We start from the raw sequence: 14,288 nt of genomic DNA, 5'->3' as shown, positions 1-14,288 counted from the left end.
CTCTCAATAGTTGTTTTATTTTGCAGGGTTCAGGTAAATTGCTATTCCCCCCTTGATGAATTGAATGGAACTAGATACAGGTATGATTCTGAGCTTGCTAATTGTTAGTCTGAATATCATCTTCATAAACCATAAAAAGTGCATCTGAATAGAATGCCTAAGAATCCCAAAAATAGGGTGGAAATGGAGTGGAAATGAGAACGAAACTTGGGACCTACTGCACCCTAAGTGAGATCATACAACTAAACCAAATGGCCAGCTGCTGATGTTATTTGCTCTAATAATGCTAATTTCATTTCGGATTGGGTGAACAAGACTTTAAAGCCTTATTTCTATCGTCTTTGGATTCAATGAAGTGTATCTATGCATGTTACTGATACTGAATGCTTGATTTATGATCATTGATGCTGTTATCTTTTGTCGACCTGGTGCCAATATCTAATGCTCTTTTTGTTTCTCTCTTTCTCTCTTTTCTTTTTTAAATTTGATTGCATGGGATCTTGTTAGGAAACTAAAGTCTCATACATACATAAATACATATATATATGTGTATATATATATGATTGACTTGGGCTTTGATTCCTCTGCTCAAAAGCAATTTAAATTGTAATCAGTGCTACTAATTTACTCTATAAATTAATTGGCATAGATAAAGATCTAGTAGATCTAAGCTATTAAAAAAGCATGAAATATTTGTTATCCTATTAGACTTAGGCTAGGATTGACTTGCTCAAAAAAATCTTGTTAATTGAAATAGCAAAATGGGGGGGGGGGGCATTTCGAGAATCAAACTCGAGACCTCTTGCACCCAAAGCGAGAATCATACCACTAGACTAAATGCCCATTCATACTAATTATGTGGACTGTTGCTATTGCTAGTTTGGAGCATTATTTCTGTGGTTAGATGTGAAATTGACATACAAATTCAACGTTTGAATCTTATTTGTTGCTTTTTGCTTATTTTTAGGACATCTTTCCTACCAGATGCTCTTTTTTTTTTTTTTTTTTTTTTTTTTTTTTTTTTTTTCCTGGTATCTGGCATTCCTTGATTAATCTTTCAAATTGAAACTAAGCACTAAATTATGGACTAGAAGTCAGTTCCCTAGTTGTAAAATTTGGTTTCTCTACCCATAAAATAGACTCTTCAACCTTTTTCCTCTCAATGTAACGATGAAATATTCTTAGGAAAAATGTAAGTTTACATATTTGGACACACACAGGTTTTGTCAACAATGGATTTGTATACTCATTTTTTTCTCATCTGCGGTTTCTTTTTTTAGCTTGCTCCACCTGTTGATAAAATTCATAATATATAGCACATTTAGTTTGTTTATTATTATTATTTTTGTTTTTATATGCCTGGTATTCACTTGTTGCCTTCTCTGGCCTTCACAACTTTTGGCAGGGTTGAAGTAGCTTGTTTTGAAGTGATTGCTGAGGACACTTGTGTTTCTAAATTATTTTTAACTCATCAGTTGGAAGTGGACTAAAGACTTGTGGTTATGCAGTTGAGTTTATGCTGGCCAAATCTAAAATAGAACGAAGAAAATCTAAACTTATATGGTTCGAATCTAGACAGATACAAGGCAAAATTTTAATCTCAGTATTTGAAATTAAAAGAAAAGCCTATTTACAAGAAAAATCTAAAACTTTTTACTATTTTATAATTTAATCCAAAACTTTAAAAGTTGGTAAAATTATCAAAAATTGCAAATTTTGTTGTAATTATATTCAAGCTTAAAAGTTGAATTGGAGAGTGTGTCTTGATGATGTGGCAAGATGATGTAGATTATTTTATTATATTTATATGTTACGTAGATAAATATTATTGATAAAAAATCTAAGGGAGATTTACAATTTAGTCCCTGGATATTGTCATTATTAACAAGTCAATCCCTGCATTTTCAGAAACCTATTAAAACGTCCTTATCTTTTCTCTCCGTCAACAAAATAGTCTTTTCGTCTATTTCTGCCGTTAAAAATATAGCAAAAGACCAAATTACCCCCTTCTTTTTCCCCTCTCCTCCTCCTCCTCCTTCTTCTTCATTGATTCTTCCTTCTCTTCTTCTTCTTCTTTGGTTCTTTTTCTTCTTCTTCTTCTTTGATTCTTCTTCTTATTCTTCTTCTTTAAGGAGGAGGAGGAGGAGGAGGTTTTTCTTATTCTTCTTCTTCTTTTTTTTCTTCATCATCATCTTCTTTTTCTCTTTCTTCTTCTTTTTCTTCTTTTTCTCCTTCATCTTCATCATCTTCTTCTTTTTTTTTCTTTTTTTTTGAGGGGGAGGAGGAGGAGGAGGAGGAGGAGGAGGAGGAACGATAAAGACTTTTTAATAGATATGAGAAAAGATAAGGACGTTTTAATATATCTTTGAAAATGTAGGGACTGACTTGTTAATAATAGCAATATTCAAGGACTAAATAATGGGTTTTATTTTAGAGTAAAATTGTATTTTAAAAATTTTCTCTCTCATCCTTTATCTATTTTTAACGGAAAAAATAACAAAAGGATTATTTCGTTGACAGAGATAAAAATTAAGGACGTTTTAATAGGTTTATGAAAATGCAGGGACTGACTTGTTAATAATGGCAATACTCAGGGGTTAAATTGTAAATCTCCCAAAATCTAAAACTTTTAGCTATATTGCAATTTAATTCAAAACTTTAAAAATTAATGTAATTTAATTCAAAATATTTGAATTTATTTTTCTTCGTCTCTGTTTGCCTTGGTGTAAAAAATTACAACTTTAACTTCTTTGTATTTGCTATTAATTCCCACAAAAACTGTAATAGGTTTTATATTTGTTGATTTCTTACTTTTTAAATAACTTGTTAGGTGTTCATCACAATAAATTTCATATATTCATTATAAAAAATCATTTCAATATAATAAAAAATAGAAATTATAGTGTTACCGTTTACAATTGTGCTATTAATTTTTTGTTTCTATTTAATAGTATAAACTAGCCTTTGAAGGCATAAGCACAAATATTGTACTAAAAGTAGATATAATTAAAACCCAAAAGAATTAAGAGAATCAGAATTAAAAAAATAGAAAGAAGTTTTCTTATAGTTTCTTGCACAAAAAAGATAATAATGAAGTATAATAATAGGGTCTTAGAAATTTAACGATGAAAGAGAATAAATTAGGGATTTGGAGTTGAATTTATCAATTTTTGAAGTTTTGGATTAAATTACAAAATAGTTAAAAATTTTGGATTTTTTTGTATTAATAGCACTTATCAACGTGGCATTGAGTATAATAAAATAATTTATGTCATTCTGCCACGTCAGCAATTTTGGACAATTTTACTAACGTTTAAAGTTTTGGATTAAATTGCAAAATAGCGAAAAATTTTAAATTTTTCATTTTAATAGCCTTTATAAAAAATAAGATGGGGCATTTTGAGAATCGAACTCAAGACCTCTCGCACCCGAAGCGAGAATCATACCATTAGACCAAATGCCCATTTGTCAAAATTTGATTTGTTCTAATCTATAACTAATAGTTTAATACCACAGTCCCATATATATATATTTATGATTTATATTCTCCTGAACTGATCATTGAATTTATTGACATGTTCATGTAGGCTGCACATGCTAAATTTCAAATTGATTAGATATTTGGCACACATAGGTAAAGCTATTTAAAATAACTGCAGTAAAATATTTTGCTATTTTGAATTGTCACTTTTGTTTGTGAACTTATTCTTGATATTTTTTTGCCATTTCATGAATGGAACTAGACGCGGGTGTCATATTGAGCTTGTTAATCTTGGTCTGAAGTCTGAATGCCATCTTTATATTATTTTTATTGATGCATTGGTGAAGAATCTGATTGAAAGAAAATACATCTGAATAGCACAGCTCGGATTCTGAGGGGCTAAAAAAAGAAATGGATATGTGGCATTCAAGATAATTGAACTCGGGATCTCCTGCTCCCTAAGTGAGAATCATACCACTAGATCAAATGCCCAAGTGAACTCAGGACATTCCTTATGCATACTTAATATGTGTACATGTTTTTTGGTACACGTTGCTATTCGTTAGTTTTGTACAACTTTGATTGGTCATTGTCAATGAACATATTTGGGCAAATTTCTGTTTCTTTTGCCTTGATGGATGGAGTTGATTCTGAATCCTATACTTAAGATGTGTGCCCCACCTGTTTATTGGCATGTGTTTCTATTCTTTAATTCAGCATGTCTTTGATTGGCCATCTTGCTTTTAATATTTGTACTATTTTGCAGGGTTCAGGTAAATTGCTGTTTTTTCCCCTTGATGAATGGATTAGATACAGGTATGACTCTGAGCTTGCTAATTAATCTAAATATCATCTTCATAAACCATAAAAAAAATGGAATTCCTAACAATCCAAACAAGAAGAAAAAAAAAAAAAAAAAAAAAACAAAAGAGAAGAGGAAATGGGTCATTCTGAGAATGGAACGTGCAACCTCTTGCATCTAAGCAAGATCAAACTACTAAACCAAATGCCAAGCTGCTGATGTTATGTGCTTCGCTAATTCATAATTTTATTTTGGATTTGGAGAACAAGATTTTAAAGCCTTATTTTTACTGTTTGGATCGAATGAAACATTTCTATGCATGTTACTGATACTGAGTGCTTGATTTATGATCAGTGATGCTGTTATCTTTTGTCCACTTGATGCCAATATCTAATTCTCTTTTTGTTTCTTTTATTATTATTATTGTTATTATTATTATTTTTTAAATTTTATTACATGGAATCTTGTTAGAAAACTAAAATTCTTATTTTATATATATATAAGATTTTCTGTTTGACTTGGGCTTTGATTCCTTTGCTCAAAAAGCAATATAAAATGAAATCATATGTGCTGCTAATTTACTATGTAAATTCATTGGCAAAGATAAAATGACCTAGTAGATCTAAGATATTAAAAAGCATGAAATATTTGTTGTCCTATTAGACCTAGGATAGAATTGACTTGCTCAAAAATGGTAAAAAAAATGGGGGCATTCCGAGAATCGAACTCGAGACCTCTCGCACCCAAAGCGAGAATCATACCACTAGACCAAATGCCCATTCATTGATACTAGTTATGTAGACTGTTGCTATTGTTAGTTTGGAAGTTTGGAGTATTATTTATGTGGTTAGAAGTGAAATTGACATACAAATTCAGCACTTGAATTTTATTTGTTGCTTTTTGCTTATTTTTAGGACATCTTTCCTGTCAGATGCTCCTTTTTCTGGTATTGGGCTTTCCTTGATTATTCTTTGAATTGAAACTAAATAATAAATTGTGGACTAGCAGTGAGTTCACTAGTTTTAAAATTTGGCTTCTCTACCCTTAACATAAACTCTTCAACCTTTTTCCTCTCAACGTAATGGTGAAAATTCTCTTAGGAAAAAATTGCAAGTTTAGATATCTGGATTCTGGATACAGAGGTTTTGTTAACGACGAATCTGTATGCTCATATCATCTGTGGTTTCTTTTTTTTTTACCTTGCTCCACCTGTTGCAAAAATTCATGATGCATAGCACATTTATTTTATTTTTATATGCCTGGTTTTCACTTGTTGCCTTCTCTAACCTGCACAAACGTTTGGCAGGGTTGAAATAGCTGGCTTTTTAATTGATTTCTGGTAGCAGTTATTTTTCTCAATTATTTTAAGTTTATTAGTTGGAAAGTGGACTAAAGACTTGTAGTTATGCAACTCCATGACAGATAACAAGGAAAAATTTTAATCTTAGTATTTGAAAATGAAAAACAAGGTGGGGCATTCTGATAATCAAACTCAGGACCTCTTGCACCCAATGCGAGAATCATACCACTAGACCAAATGCCCATTTGTCAAAATTTGTTTTGTTTTAATCCATTACCAATAATTTAATACTAAGAATATATATATATATATATATATATATATATATCGTCCTGAACTGACCATTGAATTTATTGATAGGTTCATGTAGGCTGTGCATGCCAAATGTCAAATTAATTGGATATTTGGCATGCATGATCTAAATAAGTAAAGCTATTTGAAATAGCTGCATAAAATTATTTCCAATTTTGATTTGTCACTTTTGCTGGTGGTTTTCAGGCAAGTTGTCTGTTCTTGAAGAATGGAACTAGATACAGGTATCATGTTGAGCTTGTTAATCCTCATTTGAATACCATCTTTACATTATTTTATTTGATGCATTGATGAAGAAACTGGATGGAAGAAAATACATCTCACTAGCATAGCTAGGATTCTGAGAAGCAAAAAAAGAAAAAAAATGGATATGGGGGCATTCCGAGAATTGAACTCGAGACCTCTCGCACCCTAAGCGAGAATCATACCACTAGACCAAATGCCCAATTGATGGTTCTTATTTCTTTAAATGATTCTTAATTTTCATTTCCCATTTAAGGCTTGGGCGAACAAGATTTTTAAAAAAATTTAGTTTAACCCCTTTGGATTGAATGACACATGTCTATATATATATAAGATTTTCTGTTTGACTTGGGCTATTCCTTAGCTCAAAAAGTAATATAAAATGAAATCATATGTGCTGCTAGTTTACTATGTAAATTCATTGGCCTTTGCTCAAAAAGCAATATAATATGAAATCATATGTGCTGCTAAATTCATTGGCATAGATAAAGAGATCTCGTATATCTGAGCTATTAAAAAGTATGAAATATTTGTTGTCTTATTAGTCCTAGGATAGAATTGACTTGCTCAAAAATGGGGGCATTCCGAGAATCGAACTCAGGACCTCTCGCACCCAAAGCGAGAATCATACCACTAGACCAAATGCCCATTCATTGATACTAGTTATATAGACTGTTGCTATTGTTAGTTTGGAAGTTTGGAGTATTATTTATGTGGTTAGAAGTGAAATTGACATACAAATTCAGCACTTGAATTTCATTTGTTGCTTTTTGCTTATTTTTAGGACATCTTTCCTGTCAGATGCTCTTTTTTCTGGTATTGGGCTTTCCTTGATTATTCTTTGAATTGAAACTAAATAATAAATTATGGACTAGCAGTGAGTTCACTTGTTGCCTTCTCTGACCTTCACAAACATTTGGCAGGGTTGAGAATAGCTGGCTTTGTAATTGATTTCTGGTAGCAGTTTATTAGTTGGAAAGTGGACTAAAGTCTTGTAGTTATGCAACTCCATGACAGATACAAGGAAAAATTTTAATCTTAGCATTTGAAAATGAACTAAAGACTTGTAGTTATGCAACTCCATGACAGATACAAGGAAAAATTTTAATCTTAGCATTTAAAATGAAAAACTAGGTGGGGCATTTTGAGAATCAAACTCAGGACCTCTTGCACCCAAAGCGAGAATCATACCACTAGATCAAATGCCGATTTGTCAAAATTTGTTTTGTTTTAATCCATTACCAATAATTTAATATTACAGACCCATATATATATTTGGGTATATATATATATATATATATATCCTCCTGAACTGACCATTGAATTTATTGATATGTTCATGTAGGCTGTGCATGCCAAATGTCAAATTAATTGGATATTTGGCATGCATGATCTAAATAAGTAAAGCTATTTGAAATAACTGCATAAAATTATTTGCAATTTTGATTTGTCACTTTTGCTGGTGAACTTCTTGACATATATTGCCATTGTGCAGGTTTCCAGGCAAGTTGTCTGTTCTTGAAGAATGGAACTAGATCCAGGTAAAGCTTGTTAATCCTCATTCGAATACCATCTTTACATTATTTTTATTGATGCATTGATGAAGAATCTGGTTGGAAGAAAATACATCTCAATAGCATAGCTAGGATTCTGAGAAGCTAAAAAAAAAAAAAGAAATGGATATGGGGCATTCCGAGAATTGAAAATGCATTGATGAATCTTGCACCCTAAGCAAGAATCATACCACTAGACCAAATGCCCAATTGATGGTTCTTATTTCTCTTAATTTTCATTTCCCATTTAAGGCTTGGGCGAACAAGATTTTAAAAAAAAAATTATTTACCCCCTTTGGATTGAATGACACGTCTGTACATGTTACTGATACTGAACACTTAATTTACGTTCATTGATGCAGTTATCGTTACATCTAATGCACAATTTTTTTTGGGTAAAAAAAAAGATTGCAGGGAATCTTGTCAGGAAACTAAAATCTTAAATTTGTATTATAGTTTTTCTGTTTGACTTGGGCTTTGATTCTCTGCACAAACACAATATAAAATTGAAATCATGTGCTGCTGATTTGCATTGTAATTCATTAGCGTAGTTAAAAAAGATATATAGTAGATCTGAGCTATTAAAAAACATAAAATATTTGTTTTCCTATTAGACTTAAGCTAGGATTTATTTGCTCTAAAACCTTGTAAATTGGAATAGTAAAAATAAATAAAAAAAGAGCATTCCGAGAATCAAAACTCAAGACCTTTTGCACTCAATACCACTTCTTTACTAGTATTTGTTTGTATTCTTGAATTTTTGTGGCTCTTTGATTTGTCGTTTTTGTTAGTGAACTTGCCCTTGATAGGTGTTGCCGTTTCGCAGGTTTCGGGCAAATTCCTATGTTCTTGAAGAGTGGAACTTGATACAGGTATCATGTTGACCTTGTTAATCTTCATTGTCTTATTTTTGATGCATTGTTTCAAGTACATCGATTCTGAGAAGCTTGAAAAAATAAAAAAATTGATATGATATCATGTGGGGGCATTCCGAGAATTGAACTCGGGACCTCTCGCACCCTAAGCGAGAATCATACCACTAGACCAAATGCCCGATTGTTGGTGCCTCCAGCCAGTTATCAATAAACCTGTCTTTTTCGTTGTAGTTTTGCTGTTTGGTTTGTATGAAAACTCCCGTTCATAAAAAAGTGATTTTCATAAAAAAAAAAAAAAATTATTTTAGATATTGTTGAAACAAACAAATACATAACAACAAATATAAATTTCAATATGTTTAACTAACAAATTAAACAGTTTTTTTTTTAAAGAAAAAAAAATAGTAATTCTAACGACAATACTGAACAACTCTGAATAATTTGCTTAAAAGAAATGGCAATATTTGAGTTGGGATTATTCATGTCTCTTTCCAAGTGATTTTGAGTTCTGGGATATTTTTAATTTGAGGGATAAAAATTACGGTTTGGTTTTTGTGTTAGAAAATTTTATTAATTTTAAAAAATATATTAAAATATTTTTAACATTTTAAAAATTTATTGATTAATTACTTTATTAATTTTAAGTATTAAATATTATGAAAGAATTTAAAAACTCTCGATATAAAAAGAATAATAAATAGATTTTTATAAAACTAATAGATCAATTAATAATTTTTTTTAAATCACATAAATTAAATAATAAAATATTTAAAAGATTAAAATTGATGGAATGATTAATTAATATATTAATTAATAAATTTTTTAAAATTTTAAAATATTTTAATATATTTTTAAAATTAAAAAATTAATTTAAGATAGTAAATCTCTGTTGAAATTATCAAGTCTTCTCTCCTCATTCATAAAGGTGTTTTGATAAGTCCGGTTGTTTTAAAATTTTCTCAGATTTTTGGTTTCGGCTTTTTTATATATATAAAAAGTTAAAAATAGATTATAAAGAGATTATATGTAATATATTTAAATTCATATATTTATATTAATTGTTACATCTAAAATTATATATTTGTACCACGAGTGACATATATTACTAATTAATATGTTGATAATAAATATAATTTGAACATAATGAATATAATTTATTATTTTTATTATTTTTTTAAAAATAGGATTGGGGATCGGGGATTTGAACAGATACACTTATCATTAAATTAAGCATAAAATTAAGCATATAAGTACATTATTTTTATTATTATAATTTGTATATAATTTTTTAATTTTTTATAATATTTTTAATATAATATATTAATTTATAATTAAAAATTAACTATATTTTAAAAATATTCAGTAAATAATTAATACATATCTAGTTTTCTAATGATAATATGCGGAATAAATATATTTATAATTTTTTATATATTTATAATTTTATTTTTATATAAATTAAAAATTAATATATATATATATATATATTTATTTATTTATTTATTTATTTATTTATATAGGATATCGGTGACCGCCGGATTTTACGCGTTTAGATATGAGGTCAGATCTATGAAGGCTGTCCCAACCCAAAATCTAGGAAGTTTCCAATGACGTGATATGAGGAAGGAAAGCAGACCTAGTCATTTCGTAGCCCTGCTTGCATGCGCGTTAGGAGAATTAAATGGCCGTTTGGTGTGAAGAGGATGTCTGACGCCATTCTTACTTACGGACCTATTCAGCAGAGACAAGTGACACTATAATAAGAAGACTGTTATAAAGAGAAAAATAATAAAAAAGAGAAGAACACCTTTCTTTCCGTTAAATCCTAATTTTTGAATATCAGAATATCATAAATATATATATATATATATATATATATATATATATATATATATATATATATATATATATATATATATATATATATATATATATAATGTATTGAATTTTTAATTTATATTTTTAATTTGATATTTTAAATTAAATTTATTAAGAAACTTCTTTGAAAATTTTCTAGATTTTTAATTTTTAAAATTTTATATTTTTATTATATATAATTTTGAAATTTTATTTTAAAATTATTTAAAAATTACGTGACAAGTTTTAAAATTATTTTTGTATTTTATAAATTTTGTAAAAGTTTCATGAGTTTTATAAATTTTTTCTAAATTTATTTAGAGTTATAATTCAGAATAAAAAGTTAAAAATAAAATAAAAATAAAATTAATTAAATCAGATTGATTAAATTAAATTGATCAGATCAAACTGATTGAATCAAATCGATCAGATCAGATTGATTAAATCAAACTGAATTTGCCGCTTTTCTCTCCTCCCATTTTCTTTTTTCTTTTTTCTTTTTGCTTTTCTTTTTCTTCCTATCTGTTTTCTTTTTTCTTTCCTTCATTTTCTCTCGATTTCTCTCATCTTTAATTTCCAGCAAGATTGTACTCTTTTGATTCTTTTCCTTATTGATTCTTTTCCTTACGGGTTTCACATGGATACCAATCTTACTCGCTATCATCACTTGCTATAAACAAACCGAGCATTCAAAGTTTATGACTTTTTTACTCTTTTTCTTGAAATTTCTACCTAAATTAAATATGCTATAAAAAAAAAAAAAAATCTACAGTTATCAGTCGCATACTCATTGAGAGCTTTACATAGCTATTAATTTTATAATTTTTTGATATCAGACAAATTTTGAAGACCTATAATTTTTTAAGCTTTTAGAGTTATATTTTTTTTTGAAATAAAGTACTTCATACAGATACTTCGTAATTTCTTTATTGATAATATATTTTTTATTATTTTATGATATTTTAATATAGATAATTCGAATGAGTCATCTTCTTTTTAGCATGCATATGCATTATAAATATGTTATTATATTATCAAGAACACTTTATTTATTGCATAAATAATTTGTGATATTATTTGTGGTTGTCAATTTGGAGTCAAATGAGTGAGCGTGTATATGAGTATTTTATAAATATCGATTGGACGGGCAAATCGACTGAATAGGTTTTTATAAATGTGTCTCTTTTCCCCCGATTTTGATCTAACACATAATCAAGTTGAACTTGGTCTTTATTTATTTGAAAAGGATGTGTCAGAGTAGTTATGGTAAATTCACTATCTTCATAAGGTTGGTTAAATTGTCCTTATCTAAAAATTCCTTCTTGTATTTTAATTCCCCTTTAGTATGTTGTGGTTTAGTTTGTTGATCAAAAGTTTCTTTTAAAGGTTTTGTTCCTGAAGTTTCTCCTACAAATGACCCTTTATATGGAGGTATGAGAGTTTCTTCGGAAATGCTAGTATCTGTTTGTATTTCTATATTTTGTCTTCTCCGGGATGATTTTAAGGAATGTCTGCTTGGTTGATATATGGAAGAATTGGTTTGTCTAAAAGAATTAGATCTTTTGAATTTTAATTCTACTGAACCATCATCATTTTGTATAATGTAATCTATTTCTTTATTTTCTTTTGGAGGTAAGTTTGGTATTGTTTTAATTGGGTATTTCCAGCTTTCTGGTAGAGTTACATCTTTCCATTGTATGGTTTTTGGTACAGTTATATTAGGTTTAGTCTGGTCAATTTCCCAAAACATTGTTTCTCCTGTTAACCTATTATGTTCTATAGCATTAGGGCATAATCCAGTATTCATTATTTTATAATTTAATCTATAAAAAATTTCATATATATGTGATCCTTTTAACATGTTATAATTATGTGTTAAAATGTCTAGAGTTAAAATTTTCATTATATGAGGATCTGTTAATGATATTGTGAAGTTTGGAAAACAGTTTGAATATATAGGTCCATTTGTTAAACTGGTTTCAAATAATCCTAATAATGAGTCCTTATAATTAATATGTTTACAATCTCTTAATGCAACATGCATACTAGTATTTAAGCCTTCTACTGTTAAAGGTTTAATTGCTATTTGTACTAGTCCTATATGCATAAATCTGTATCATTGGTTGATATATTTTTCTATAGTCTTTTTACTTAATAAACTCATAGATTGGTTTTCTGAATATAAAGGTACTACCTTTTCTTTTGTTTTAATTGCCCTAGCAGATTTAAAATCTAAAATTCCCTTTTTATATATATTATGTATTGGTGTTTTAGGTGGTTTCCAATTAGCTAATTGTTGACTATTCCAGTTACTTTCTCTTGATAGGATAGTGTTATTATTATCTATATTTATGTTTAAGTCTCTAATTAAGTCTTCATCTTGGTTTCTCGGCCTAGTGGATCTATTTCTTCTAAACATACTCATTCTAAACTTTCAGGGTTTAATCATACACTTCCTTCTCACACATTTGCAGGCCTTACACTCTTCTGCCTGACTTATGAATCTAGCGAGTACACAGATTCAACCCTAATTGTCTATTATGAGTTGTTTAAAATTAACAGAATAACTAAGCTCTGATACCATTTACGAGGGCTCCAAGACAACTTAACTTAAAGACAAACTTAACTTAAAGACACTTAACATAAATACTTAACTTAAATACGTCCTAAATACTACTGCAATATTAAAAATTGTAATAATCATAATCCATACAGAAACTATATAAAATACGTACATATATCCATACATACATAATACTAGAAACATATATGAATACATACATACATACGTCATTAATTGTCATCAACATGTAGTATTAAAAATTATTGTTATTTAGTAATATATCTAAATACATTATCATGTGGTTAAATAATTCTAATGTCCTTTGTGTTTCTCTACAATCACATAAATTACTATGGTTTGTTACATGCCAATCCATTAAATAAGTTCCTTGTCTTATTAAATTTCTTTTTAAACATTCTACTTCATTTTTATTGGTCATATCTACTAAACTTAAATTCTCTAATGCAATTGTTATAAATCTCATTGTTTAATCAAATGAGCAACACAATTTCTGATGTGGCAGATCGGTAAAAACCGCAACCACAGAGCATACTTATCATGTAATGCAATTGATTTTATGGTTTGGGTTCCTGCAATGTTAACCTGGGTTTTCCAGAATTAACTCAGATTGAATTACGAAGAGAGAGAGAAATAGTTGCCGTCAACACGGTCTTACACAGTAACAGTTGTATAAGAACAATTGTATTAATTGTATATAAATACAAATACTTACCAAATACAAAATACTTTTAATAATAAAATACTGCTACGTTCAAGCGGTAGTACGCTATGAACTCCTTACAACTTGTAAAAGAAAAATACTGAGAGCTAAACATTTGAGAACAATTTCAGAGAGATTGATTTGTGCGAATTTTTGCCGGTGCTCTTAGTAGAGAAGGAAGCCCTTTTTATAGTCATCGGACTTCAAAATTTTCTTCATTGTAATTTGGCGGTCAATTGTCTATTGTGGGTCCTGCTTCGTCAGACTCTTTATTTTTGTCGGCTACTTCTTTGTCATTTGTGTGAGTCATGATCTGTGTCGGTGTCGGTGTCGGCCACTTCTTTGTCTTTTGTAGTTTTACAGCTGTCAGTCACATGGAGTGTGGGGCAAGTGTCGGTGTCGGGCACTTCTTTGTCTTTTGTAGATTTACAGCTGTCAGTCACATGGAGTGTGGGGCAACACCATTTCATTTTGTCTGTCAAATTGTTACTGGCATCGTTGTTACATTTCTATCTGGGTGAAAAAGTCATCATTTTCATCTGATAGATCTACTGGTGATAGTGAAACTGTAGAACTCCTGG

General features: G+C 29.3%; 5 non-coding genes across 5 annotated transcripts; all 5 read right to left on the bottom strand.

Moving 5' to 3' along the window:
• Positions 1-3,391: 3,391 nt before the first annotated feature.
• TRNAP-CGG lies at positions 3,392-3,463 on the bottom strand. Its single transcript has one exon. It is a non-coding gene; the product is annotated as a tRNA-Pro (tRNA).
• Positions 3,464-4,989: 1,526 nt separating this feature from the next.
• On the bottom strand, positions 4,990-5,061 carry TRNAP-UGG. The gene has a single exon. It is a non-coding gene; the product is annotated as a tRNA-Pro (tRNA).
• Positions 5,062-6,268: 1,207 nt separating this feature from the next.
• TRNAP-AGG lies at positions 6,269-6,340 on the bottom strand. The gene has a single exon. It is a non-coding gene; the product is annotated as a tRNA-Pro (tRNA).
• A 374-nt stretch (positions 6,341-6,714) lies between these two features.
• On the bottom strand, positions 6,715-6,786 carry TRNAP-UGG. The gene has a single exon. It is a non-coding gene; the product is annotated as a tRNA-Pro (tRNA).
• A 1,887-nt stretch (positions 6,787-8,673) lies between these two features.
• TRNAP-AGG lies at positions 8,674-8,745 on the bottom strand. The gene has a single exon. It is a non-coding gene; the product is annotated as a tRNA-Pro (tRNA).
• Positions 8,746-14,288: the final 5,543 nt, after the last annotated feature.

Source organism: Manihot esculenta, chromosome 10 (assembly GCF_001659605.2).
Source record: "Manihot esculenta cultivar AM560-2 chromosome 10, M.esculenta_v8, whole genome shotgun sequence".
Lineage (NCBI taxonomy): Eukaryota > Viridiplantae > Streptophyta > Magnoliopsida > Malpighiales > Euphorbiaceae > Manihot > Manihot esculenta.
This window is presented reverse-complemented; position numbering and strand designations above follow the sequence as displayed.